Source organism: Anthonomus grandis, chromosome 5 (assembly GCF_022605725.1).
Source record: "Anthonomus grandis grandis chromosome 5, icAntGran1.3, whole genome shotgun sequence".
In the NCBI taxonomy this organism is placed as follows: domain Eukaryota; kingdom Metazoa; phylum Arthropoda; class Insecta; order Coleoptera; family Curculionidae; genus Anthonomus; species Anthonomus grandis.
In genome coordinates, this window is record NC_065550.1 from 25,311,506 (window position 1) to 25,324,471 (window position 12,966).

Consider the following 12,966-nt stretch of genomic DNA (forward strand, 5'->3'; position numbering starts at 1 on the left):
TAAAGAATTTGAAATTATGAATATGAATTCTTTAAAATTAATATTTGATTAGAATTATGAAATTACGTTTCTTTTAGATGGCAAATAATTTCATTATAATCGTCCCGGATATTTGGGTCTGAGATGTGTTTTTATATCGAAAAATATTTTTATTACATTACAGGTTTCCATTAAGTTCTGTATTGCCTTGAAGTAATATTTTTTGACGTAGAGGCCGAGATATTAAATGCAAGGTTCTTTACGAGTAAAAAATATAATTTCATTACGATCGTTCAAGATTATTGGGTTCAAAATATGAATTACGTGTAAAATTCGATAATAACTGTTTTTTGTTCAGCTTTCAACACAAAGCAAGTACATATCATTTAATAAATAGTCTTTAATATTTAATATCATAATAATCTCCTTCACTCAATATCTTGAGTGAAGGAGATTATTACTTTCCGATGTTAGCAATCACGTTGGCAATTATAAACTTTATTGAGCTTTTCCCAAACAAACTCTGTAGGTTCCTCAACCATGATGTTCCTGCTTTTCCAGGACTTCTTTTAACCAATACTTTTCCTTGTATTATCGTTTGCACTTAAAATTATCGATCTTTTTTCTCATAAAATGCACGAGGTCTCTCATAAAAGTTCGTAGGTTCCAGAGCCATGATGTTCCTGCTTTTCCAGGACCTCTTTTAACCAATACTTTTCCTTGTATTATCGTTTGCACTTTAAAGTATCAATTTTTTTTTCTCATAAAATGCACGAGGTATTCTAGTTTTCTTTTTTTAATAGTGTACATGACTTCTAGATTGCTTTTCGTTCTTCTTAGCATTTATATCTTTATAATGTGAGCTGCCCATGGTATTTTGAGCACTCTCCTATACAGCCACATCTCAAATACTTCCAGATTTTTAGTGTTGGCTTCTGTCAATATCCAGGATTCTACGTCATACAATAAAACGAAAAAGACTTTAGGCATCCTAAGTGCCTTACGTACTTTTGAAGAAATATGTTTTGACTTTTCAAGATAGAACTCATTTCGTCAAATACCCTATTGGCTTTTCCTATACGACATATTATTTCTTGTGCACTGTCCCATTTTCATTTATGATGGTTTCAAAGTAGCAATATTGTTGTAGCAACAGGTTTAATTCGAGTTCAACATATATCTATTAGATCTCTATTCTCTTTTGCTATTGATCATTTGTTTCGGTTTTTTTACATTGATATTAAGATCATATTGTCGACTGTACTGCACGATATGGTCTATTATATAGTGGTACTGCTTCCAAGCTATCTGCTATCACCAAGGTATCGACCTCCATCAATTCTTAAAAGTATGCTCTCTGATTCCAGTAGATATTAAAAATCTGATATCTTTATCGTCCAAGCCAGCCCATTCCAGGATATTGATCATTTTATATTGTTTGACGTCTCTGCATCTTTGGATTAGGACTTGAACTCCAAAGAGAAGCTCTCTGATTCTGACTCTTTTATAAAACCAAGTTGGTTTTTGAAGATCTGTTTTGCACATTTGCTGTAAATTCTTCTGTTGAAGATTTTCAGAAATGATGATCCGATATTTCTCGCACTTCTTTGCTCCAGTTTTTTTGAGCAACGCTACAAATTCTGATTTCAGCCATTTTTTGGAGAAATTTCCAAAGTTATAGATTCTGTTGAAGATGTCGGTAATCCGGGCTTTTTCTTCATTATCCAACAGCTGCAGAAATTCACCTTCTTTGTGGCCTGGTCCCACTGCTTTTTTGTTTATCGTTTGTTTTATTGCTATTTTTATCTCGTGGATTAATATTGGTATAGTATTGGCTTGTAGCTTCTTCTGATAGTAAGTACCTGACTTCAGGTCTTTGATTCTCAAGAAGCTTAAAGTATGATATCCAACTTTTTTTTCGGATCATGTTTGTCAATGATACGTTTGACAATGTCCATATACTATGTACTATTTTTCATTACTTTTACGTATTCTTCTCTGTTCCATTAGTTTAAAAATGTCACTGGTCATCCAAATTTTTTTTTGGTTTCCTTTTCTGGTGTTAAAAATTCCTTCTTTGTTGAATCTATTATGTTAGCGAAACCGTTAATCTTCTGCTGAATGTCATTCGCCTCTTTGATATATGTTGCCTTTACGTTGTATATGTATTGGATTGCTTTTTGTTATAATATATGTTAAGCCTTCAGATCCTATTGAGGAATAATTCTTCTAAACTTTCTTTAGTTTCACTGTTAAAACTTCTACCAAAGGTATATGCTTTGATTCAATGTCCACACCAGGATAAGCTTAAACTGAATTAAAGCAGTTTCTGAACTTTTTGCTAACTAACATAGTCAATTTGGTTACGGACAATGTTATTATATATACCGACTGGCGACTTTCATGTAAATAGTTTTCTCTTTAACGATTTGTAGAATGTATTTAATACTAATAATTCTTCCTCTATCATTTCTTTTTCCTAATCCAAACGTTCCAATAAAGGCTGTTTTCAACCCTACTGATAGTTTGGCAATAAAATCGACAATTACGATATTTATTTTGTTCTTGGGGAGTCGTTTTATTATGTCTTCTTTGTTTTGGTAGAGACTTTTGACTTCCTCTTTCTTCTTTGTCTGCAGTAGTGTCATAATATGCTTAGACAATGCTCATATTCACAGGATCAGCTGTTACTCGGAGTAGCATTGCTCTGTCGGACATTGGGATACACACATAGAATAATAGGTCTTGAACTATTATTCCAACTCCGTATTCCAGCTTTCCATCTGATGTTCCTGAATAAAATACTATGATTTCTTTGTCTATACTTTCTAACAATTTCTTACCTACATAGGAAATTGAATTGTGTGTCATGGCTGATCATGGTATTGATAAGGCAATTTTAAAAGACGAACGAGTTTGATTATTAATGGAATTGATAACCAAGGAAAAGTTTCTGTGCATTAGGTAGTATTTCATAAATAAGAAATGACGGTGGTGTTAAATTTTTTTCAGAAACAAACAATGACCTACAGGATTCTCTACTGCCAATTTTAATAATAAATGCAACAATAAATGCATGCTTTTGTAGGACAAATACAGATGAAATAATTCTCTAAAGCAATTTTCCCGAAAGCTAACGCAAGATCCTGATGCCAGCTTTAATGATATTTGTTCGATATGCTTATCAAATTTAAACTTATGATCTATTAGTAAACGTAAGCAATCTTAAACTGAGGCTCAGAATAAAGATAATTTAAAAGAGTTACTTGGAACCAAATAAATAAGAAGAAAGATAAAACAAAAAATATTAAAAATAATTTTTTAAGTCGAAATATTTGGTTTTTTTTGTTCACTAATGTCTATTGTTTTGAATTTAAGTTTTAATATCAAAATTTCATTACTTTTTAAATTGAATTTTAGTTTCTACTTTCCCCTTTACATTTTATGTATTTTATTTTAATCCTAACATTATTTCTTTAAGCTTTTAAAAACGTTATTGTTTTTTGTAGTATCATGGTATTTAAAATTTGTCATATTAATTACAGATCACTCAGCACTGTTGGCTTATTTCAGGAACTTTACAAATGATTATGAAAGTAAAGATTTTTCTCTTATTGCCGTTACTGAAATTTGGCTTAATCACGATGTCGACGATAAATTTATACGAGTACCAGATTCCCAAGTAGTACAAAATGATCGGCATGCTAAGGCCGATCGCACACTGCACGCGTTTTCGTACGAAGTTTACTCGTGCGAATACGTACGTACACGCCCGAACGATCCCAACCTTTCAAGTATTATGACAGCGCGCAGACTGGATCCGAATTATGGTCGGGACACACATGCCCGCAACGGGTCCGCACCGAGCACGCACCGTAGCACGGCCATGTCTCGGTTGTGAATTGTCGTTCGTAATCATATGAAGTCGGCGCACGGGCACGGTGCGGTCATGTTAAGACTACTTCATATGATTACGAACGACAATTCACAACCGAGACACGGCCGTGCTACGGTGCGGACTCGTTGCGGGCATGTGTGTCCCGACCATTAATCGTACGTATCCGTACGTCTAGTTCCGACGTCCGAAGTCAATCAAAACTTGTTGGGATTTTTCGTGCACTTATTACATTAATTAAATAAAATATATAGACGTGGATGTAGAAAAACTAATTAACTTGGTTTACAATCACTAATGTTTGTGGAATCAGAAAGATTCAGGTTATCACTTACGAGATCTTCAGCGCAAGGCATGGCTAGAAATATCCACAGAAATGAAAATATCTGATAAGTAAATTTATTAATACGGCTATTAATAATTAACAGTTCTAATGATTAAGTTAATTATATTAGTTTAGTTATTTATATTATAATTATTTCTTTAAGTGTTACGAGCAAAATAATTTTTAAGTGCATCCCTGATGTTGTGGGCTCTCGTTGTGGTTCTATTCTCTCCTGCAGTCATGAATCTGTTTTTAATTTTATTTTGTGGCAGTGGTGTTTCCATAGGCAAATCATAAAGACCTTCTTTATCAATTATAACGTTATAAAGTAAACATATACATTTTATTATGACATCAGCACGATCGGGATTTACTTTAATTGCTTTTAATAATAATCTCCATTTGCTGCTCAGAATACCAAAGGCACACTCAACAACTTGCCTTGCATTTATTTGTTAAGCGTTTGTTAAATATTTCTTCTTCCGGTCCCAAATTTCTTTTGGGATAGGGACGCATGAGATATGTCTTTAACGGGTAAGCTTCATCACCAACTAAGAACTGAAGCAAAGCTATGTTAGTGCCTGGTAATCCTTCTTCCTGGCTTGCGATGAGAGCACCATTTTCCAATTGCCTTGAGAGATTTGAATGAGAGAATATTCCACCGTCACTCTCTTTGCCATTTTCATTTGATGGAAACTTCATATGAATTTCGGAAAGATTTTCCTAAATAACGTTACAAGTTTCATGTACAATACAACCAACAGTATTGTCTAAAATTCTAAATGAATATCCAAGAGTCTTGAAAGATGAACCTGTCGCTAGGTACCTGTAATAAAAGACAAATTTTATTTTATTTTTCAGTTGATGAGCTAAAAAAGAAATGGCGAGGTCTACGAGATACTTTTGGGAAGGAGCTCAAAAAAGTCAGCAACAAAAAATCTGGCCAAGCAAGTACTTCAGATCCCGATTCCAAATGGCCATATTTTCAGCTTCTGCTATTTCTTCGAAGTACAATGAGTAAAAGGGAGCTTAAAAGTAGCGTGCCAGACACTTGTAATAGTTCTGATGGAGAAGATAGTTCAAATACAAGTAGCAGTTATATGCTTTCGCCGTCCCCCGGTCAATCTTCGGAACCAAGTACCGAACAAACTCCAAAGAAGACTTTTAAATCTCCAATTAGAAAAAAAATTAAAACACGTCAGGCAGATGAAATCGATACAAGACTATGACAGATTGAAGAGGAAAAGTTAAAGTGCTTTCAAGAGACTGCAAATGATCCTGATGCCCAATTTCTAATGAGCCTTCTGCCGTTTTTAAAAGATATCCCCAATCATCGCAAATTAATGGTAATATCAAAAGTTCTTATAGACGAACAAAATGCTGTACCTCCTGTGGTAGTGCTTGATCAATCTAGTGACTCGACCCAGTTTAATGTTGATCTCAGTATGTCACAAAATAATTCAGCACAAGGACTATCGCAAGAATATATTTGTCCACAATTCTCAACAGGTGCTCTCCCAGTATGCAATTTAATCCAAACACCAGTAATTAATATAATATGTAAGTAATGTTTTGAATAAAGAAGTATGAATAAAAGAACTATATTTTACTTCCTTACCTCAAAGTTTCAATCAATCGTTCTTCAGGTGATATTGTGTCGCGAAAGTTACTGTATTTAGTCACCTTAGGTCTGATAATGTTCAGAGAACATTCAAAAGTTTCTTTCTTCATACGTGTTTAACCATGATACAGTAATTGGTCATTAGATAAGTCTTCCATAATATGATGAAATTCACCGAATTCCTCTCTTTTCAAATATATTTCACGCACCCACTCAGTTCTTCGATAGTGACGACGTCATCGCAGTCTCCGAATTAGAAGAGAATTATCTTGAAGGTATAGGTTCATTACGCTACAAATTCCAAACAAAACAAATAAAAAGTAAGAGGGTTTAATGAATACAATGTCACCGAAACACTGCTTATCCCCTATCTTATTTGACGGCGAAAAACGTATTCAGTGTGCGTTCGTACGACTAGCATCGTACGTTTACGTACGATACAAATTCGTATCAAATGTGCGACCGGCCTAATAGGGAAATCGGCATTATTGCTTATTATTGCTTGCAACGGTCTATCATATCAGGTTATTATAGCTGAAAATTATATTTATTTGGACAGTTTATGGTTAAATATAATTATTGGTGGCGAATTACACATTTTTGAGATAATTTATAGGCCACCAAGCTCCAACATTCAAAATTTTTTTCGACGTTTAAAGAAACTTTAATTAATATATTATAATCTAAATATAACCTTATAACTTGCCTTGGTGATTTTAATATTGATGTTTTGAGATCCTTTAATAAGTGTACAGATCAGGTAATTTCATTTTGCGCTACATTTAATTTAAAACAATTGATTACACAGCCAACTCGCATTTCTAATAACTCAAGTACTATTATTGATCTTTTCTTTACCAATTACCATAATATTTTAAAAACTGGTATAATACCCTCTACAGTTTCTGATCATTTTGGTATTTCTTGTGACATTAATAATATCATTTCTAAGATATCATCACGGGTAGCAACTTTCAGACTTATATATCAAAAATATAAACATGCATGACTTTCAAACTGACTTGACTTACGAGTATGAATCTATTGATGATAAGGTTGATTTTTTAAATAGTAAATTAATTGAATTATTTGATAAATATGCATCTGTTAAGACAGCTATTTTGCGAAAAGTTAGAAATTCATCATGGCTAACTGAGAATATAAAACTTTTGTAGAAGTTAAGAGATAAAGCTCTTAAGCAGTTTAAAAATTCAAACAACCATCTAAATGAGATTATTATAAGCAACTCAGAAACTATACTAGTGCAGCAATTAGAGCAGGAAAAAAGCCTTTTACAGGAATAAATTTAAAAGCTTTATAAGTATACAGGGTGCCTCCGATTAAGTCGGCACTATTGGTATCTCTGTTAATGTTTAAGATACAGGGTCGGTTAAATTAGCAAACTAGTAGGATTTTTTCTATTGATTAAAATGGTGAAAACAGAAAAAAAAATTGAACATCGCGTTTTCGAGAAAATGTGAAAAATGTACTTTTGTTAAATGGCATCCCCTGTATGTTTTTACATAAATCAAAAGATAATAATTTTCTTAATAAAAAAGTTTATTTACACTAATAGCCTAAACCTAAAAATAACAAAGTTATAGCGATATTAATATCTTTGTCAAATTTAGGCAAGTTGGCCTTTTGAGAGCAAAACAAATAAATCATTGTTTGAATAATAAAATGACAGTAGCTGTAGAGATTTTATTAAATAAAGAAATACTGACAGTTACATGTTAGCAAAGTTTGTGATTTTTGTAAAATCTAAATTAGTAAAATGCCTTTTACGCATATTGAAAAATGTGATATGTTAGAATGTTACCTTGTATGTCGAAAAAATAGTGACAGAGCGCTAGAAGAGTACCGCCAAAGATTACAGACTCGTAACTTGCCAAACCGTAGATACTTTTTAATTCTCTACAGAAAATTTAGAAGTAACGAAAACGTGTTTAAAAGAACTAGAAGGAGGAACCAATTTATAGTAAGCGAGGATGTTGAAATTTCTATTTTGGCATATTTTGAAGCTCATATGGAAAACTCAACTAGAGATTTAGCAAAAGCTTACGGTGTGAGCTTAGTAACAATTTGGCGGGTCTTAAAGAAACACAAATTTGTGCCATATAAGTATCGACCAGTACAAACATTGTTGCCTGGCGATAACGAAAGAAGACTTGCTTTTTGCAACTGGTTACGGAATGCATATGAAGCTAATGATAATATTTTAAACCGTATAATTTGGTGCGACGAAGCTAATTTTTCAAACAAAGGTATGTTTAACCGTAAAAATATACACTATTGGTCCCAAGAAAATCTTTTCCTTACTGATCCCAGAAATCCTCAAAATCAATTTAGTATAAACGTTTGGTGCGGCTTAATAGGAAGCCAAGTAATAGGACCTGTATTTTATGATGGCACTTTGACTGGAAGGAGATATGTTTATCTCATATTATCTGGAGCGCTGGAAGATTATTTGGATAATGTTAACTTGGAGGGACGACAACAAATCTATTTTCAACAGGATGGAGAACCTCCCCATCAACTAAATGATGTAAGAATATTACTTAATAGACTGTTTGACGATAAATGGATTGCGACACGTGGCCCGATTCGTTGGCCACCTAGGTCACCAGACCTAACCCCTCTAGATTTGTATTTTTGGGGTTACATAAAAAATGTATAAAAAAAAATACAGAACCGTTGATGAACTTCAAACACATATTAGGCAAATAATTGGATCAATAGATAGAAGATCAATCTTAAAAGCTACAAGACGTATGCTTAAGTGTGCTCAGAAATGTATTGAACAAGATGGCGATGTTTTTGCTCATTTATTGTAAATTAGTAGTTTTACTTGATGTTATTTATTTCAAAGCCAACTTGCCTAAATTTGACAAAATTATTAATATCGCTATAACTTTGTTATTTTTAGGTTTAGGCTATTAGTGTAAATAAACTTTTTTATTAGGAAAATTATTATCTTTTGATTTATGTAAAAATATACAGGGGATTCCATTTAACAAAAGTACATTTTTCACATTTTCTCGAAAACGCGATGTTCAATTTTTTTTCTGTTTTCACCATTTTAATCAACAGAAAAAATCCTACTGGTTTGCTAATTTAACCGACCCTGTATCTTAAATATTAACAAAGATACCAATAGTGCCGACTTAATCGGAGGCACCCTGTATATAAAGAGAAATGGAACGCAATTAAATAAATTACCAATTAAGCAAACACAAATACCGGAAAGAATGTTGATGAATTATTGTCATATGAGTTTGTCATATTATGCGAATATTTCTAGAAAAGTTAATTGCGAAGAAATAGTTAGTTTTTATAATAATAATCCTCTGCCAATATTAAATAAATTTTCTTTCAATATTGTAAATTATAGCGATACTTTATTATTATTAAATTGCACAATTTTACTAAATATTAGATCAAAGGCTTTTGGAGTGGATAATCTTAATATAACTTTAGTTAACCTCTGTAATCTTTATTTAATTCCTTACATTCTGGATATAGTTACTGAGTGTATAATTAAAAACTACTTCCCTAAAAGTTGGAAAGAAGCATTTGTGGGGTCGTTATCTAAAGTGGGCAATCCAACTAGTTTTGGTGAGTGATCTATTAGTATTCTGCCAACCTTTTCAAAAATTCTTGAACATATTTTTGGCTCTCAAATACGCTCATATGATCAGGGTTTAGAAAGACTTCAGGCCTCTGCAAAGTCTGGTGTATATGATGACATATTAAGAGCGCGTGATAACAATAGAATTACGGCATTGGTCTTGTTGGATTACTTGAAGGCCATTTTTCAGGTTGCTGGGTTTTCTTACGATGCCATTGATTTAATTAGATCTTACAACAGTGCGTTAAAACAGATACTCGAATATCTGATCCTTTAATAATCCAAAACCCCACTTTGGATTATTAAAAGTATATTGGATTATTAAAAGTATATTGGGTCCATTATTTTTCATCATGTACACTTTAATTTAAGATTTTATCTTAAATTAAAGTATTGCTCGTATCTATATGCAGATGACACCCAGTTGTATTTTTCTCTTTTACCCGAGCAGTTTAAAATTTTAGAGAAAAAAATAAATAATAATTTGCTGGCTTTGTATAACATCTCCCTAATAATGTGAGAAATTAAACATATAACATAAATATTAATATAGCGGATTGTAAATTTCATGTTGTGGATAAAAGCAAAAATTTGGGTCGATTAATACTGGGGTCATATTTTTGAAACCATTCGAATTTGATTCGCATACGAAATTAGAGGATTTCGCACGACAAATCGATATTCGTATTTTCGACCGCTTCGTATGCGAACTTTTTCGCAGGCGGTGTCTCGAATGGGTATATACCCTTCGAATTTCAAAGTTCGTGTACGATTTTCAATTTGAATCTGCCACTTGTCTTGTTTTGATTTTAAAGAAGCTTTGTCTTTTTTTAATTTGTGTGAGTTCGTTAAGTATTTTCGTAGTTTTTTCCTTGTTTATTGAAAAAAAAATGACCAAAAATCAAATGGCAAGATTAAACAATCTTGTGCAAGGAAACGTCGTCGATACACTGGTAGAGACTGAAACTCTGGCAAATGGAAGGAATAGGATGTACTCTTCATTTCTTGACCCATTTGACATGTATTCAGATGGTCAATTTATTAAATTATATAGATTAAGCAAGCCTATTACGATGGAATTGATGTGCTCTTTATGTGCTCGAGAGACTGTGTAATCTGTCCGCTACTTTTATTCTCAAGGCACAGTTTTAGCTGAAAAATCTGGCGTGAATTTGCCTAACCTTAATTCCAAGTGCTCTTCCATAAATGAAATTAGTTCTTTGTTTTGCTCACTCGACACAAAACCGAAATATTTTTTATTTTTTGAATCTATGTTAAACAAAGTCAATTCGAGAAACCGAACAAATGCTATAAAAAAAATTTCAAAATTTCCTGATGTTTTTAAACTTAAATTTCAAGTTAGGTTAAAAAATCTTTATCGTCTTCATCCCGTTTGACATGGCCTCCAATAGTACTCGACTTTGCTACGTTGCCACTACATTCTTCGTATGCGAATGAAATTTCGAACGCTGTTCAAAAATACGGTCTCTAAAATACAGCTCAGGGGCCGTATTTTTGAAACCATTCGACTTTGATTCGCATACGAAATTAGAGGATTTCGCACGAAAAATCGATATTCGTATTTTCGACCGCTTCGTATGCGAACTTTTTCGCATGCGGTGTATCGAATGGGTATATACCATTCGAATTTCAAGTTCGTGTGCGATTCTGCCACTTGTCTTGTTTTGATTTTAAACTAGCTTTGTTTTTTTGTTAATTTGTTGGTTGGTTAAGTATTTTCGTAGTGTTTTTTTATTGTTTATTGAAAAAAAAAATAGCAATAATCAAATGGCAAGATTAAACAATCTTGTGCAAAGAAACGTCGTCGATGCACTGGAAGATACTAAAACTCTGGCAGATAGAAGGAATAGGATGTACTCTTTATTTCTTGACCCATTTGAAATGTATGCAGATGCTTAATTTAATAAATTATATAAATTAAGCAAGCCTATTACGATAGAATGATTAAGCATATTACAATGATGTGATCTTTATGTGCTCCTGAGACTGTGTAATCTATCCACTAGTTTTATATAAGGCTTGTGCAGTTTTAGCCGAAAAATTTTGGGTGAAATTGCCCGACTTTAATTCCGGGTGCTCTTCCATAAATGAAATTAGTTCTTTCTTTCGCTCACTCGACACAAAACCGCAATATTTTTTTATTTTTTGAATTCATTTAAAAAAAAGTCAATTCGCAAAAACCCAAGAAACGCCATGAAAAAACCTGAAAATTCCCTGATGTTTTTAAACTTAAATTTTAGGTTAGGTTAAAAAATTCTTATCGTCTTCATCCCGGTTGACACGGCCTCCAATAGCACTCGACTTTGCTACGTTGCCACTACATTTCATGTTCGCATGCGAATGAAATTTCGAATGCTGTTCAAAAATGCACTTTTTAATTCGTGTGCGAATTTTGCCGCTCGACTTTGTTGCTCGGCCCTGGGGCCGTATTTTCGAAACCATGCGAGAATCCTCGAATGCGAGCAAAGTCGAGCGGCAAAATTCACACACGAATTAAAAAGCGCATTATACTAGAAATATTTCAACGTCTTTTCTTCTTCAAACTTCTTTAAACATCTTTTTCGTATAATGTTGCTTCTCAAGTTAAATTGTTCGGTCCAAGTTTTCTAATCTAGTGATACTTTTTCGTAAAAGAATGACATCAATTCTAATGAGCCAGCATTAGATATTAATACAAAGGATATTATTATAGAATATTTAATTGGGGCGTATTTATATTTATGTATTTATTTTTATTGCTCTTTGTGCGTGTGCCTGACATATTTTGTTTAAAAATTATTTTTAGTAATAGATTGTGTAGGTCTTGTGTGTGTTAGTACATGCATGTTAGTACTTAGGTCGTTAGTTTTTAATATTACTCGAAAACATAGATTTAACTGTTTTTTAATAAATTTTCCTTTTTTTTTGGGTCACAACGTTAACGATCAGAATCTGCACTGCAGAAATCTGATTTTGTAGGCCTTTTATTTGCATATATAAATTTTTATTTCACTTATAATTATTTTATGTATTATATATTTGGAAATAAAAAAACTTTTATTATTATTATGAATTTCAAATGGACGTCCAAGAGTGTGTCGTTCGACTGTCCATTGGATATCATTTGAATCATTTTTGGATAGACAGTATATCCAAAAGCAGAAATCTATTGGATATCCAATGGCTTAACGGGTGCCATTTAGCAAGACTTTGATCTTACAAACGTTAAGTATCATCGGCAAGCACTAGTCTAAGGCCAGACCAAAGAAGGAGGCTAAGACATGTGGTCTATAGATATTGAGACGTTTTCGATTCTAGAAAGGAAAAGAGGATCATCATATTCCAGCACAAAACCAATACAGGAAATGTATTGTCCAAGCTTGTGCGAAACTATTGCGTGTCACTCGCGGAGAGTTCCTAGCTGTTGTCAAAGCAGTAGAACACTTTCACAAGTACCTCTATGTGAGAAAGTTCCTACTGATCATGCATCTTCAAAATGACTCATTTAGTTTAAA

The 12,966-nt window shown here is 32.9% G+C and overlaps 1 protein-coding gene across 1 annotated transcript in view; it reads right to left on the minus strand.

Annotated features, from left to right (window-relative positions):
- The window catches only part of LOC126735915 (adipokinetic hormone/corazonin-related peptide receptor variant I), a 100,529-nt gene that overhangs the window by 65,184 nt on the left and 22,379 nt on the right, over positions 1-12,966 (minus strand). The gene's annotated exons all lie outside the window — the stretch shown is intronic.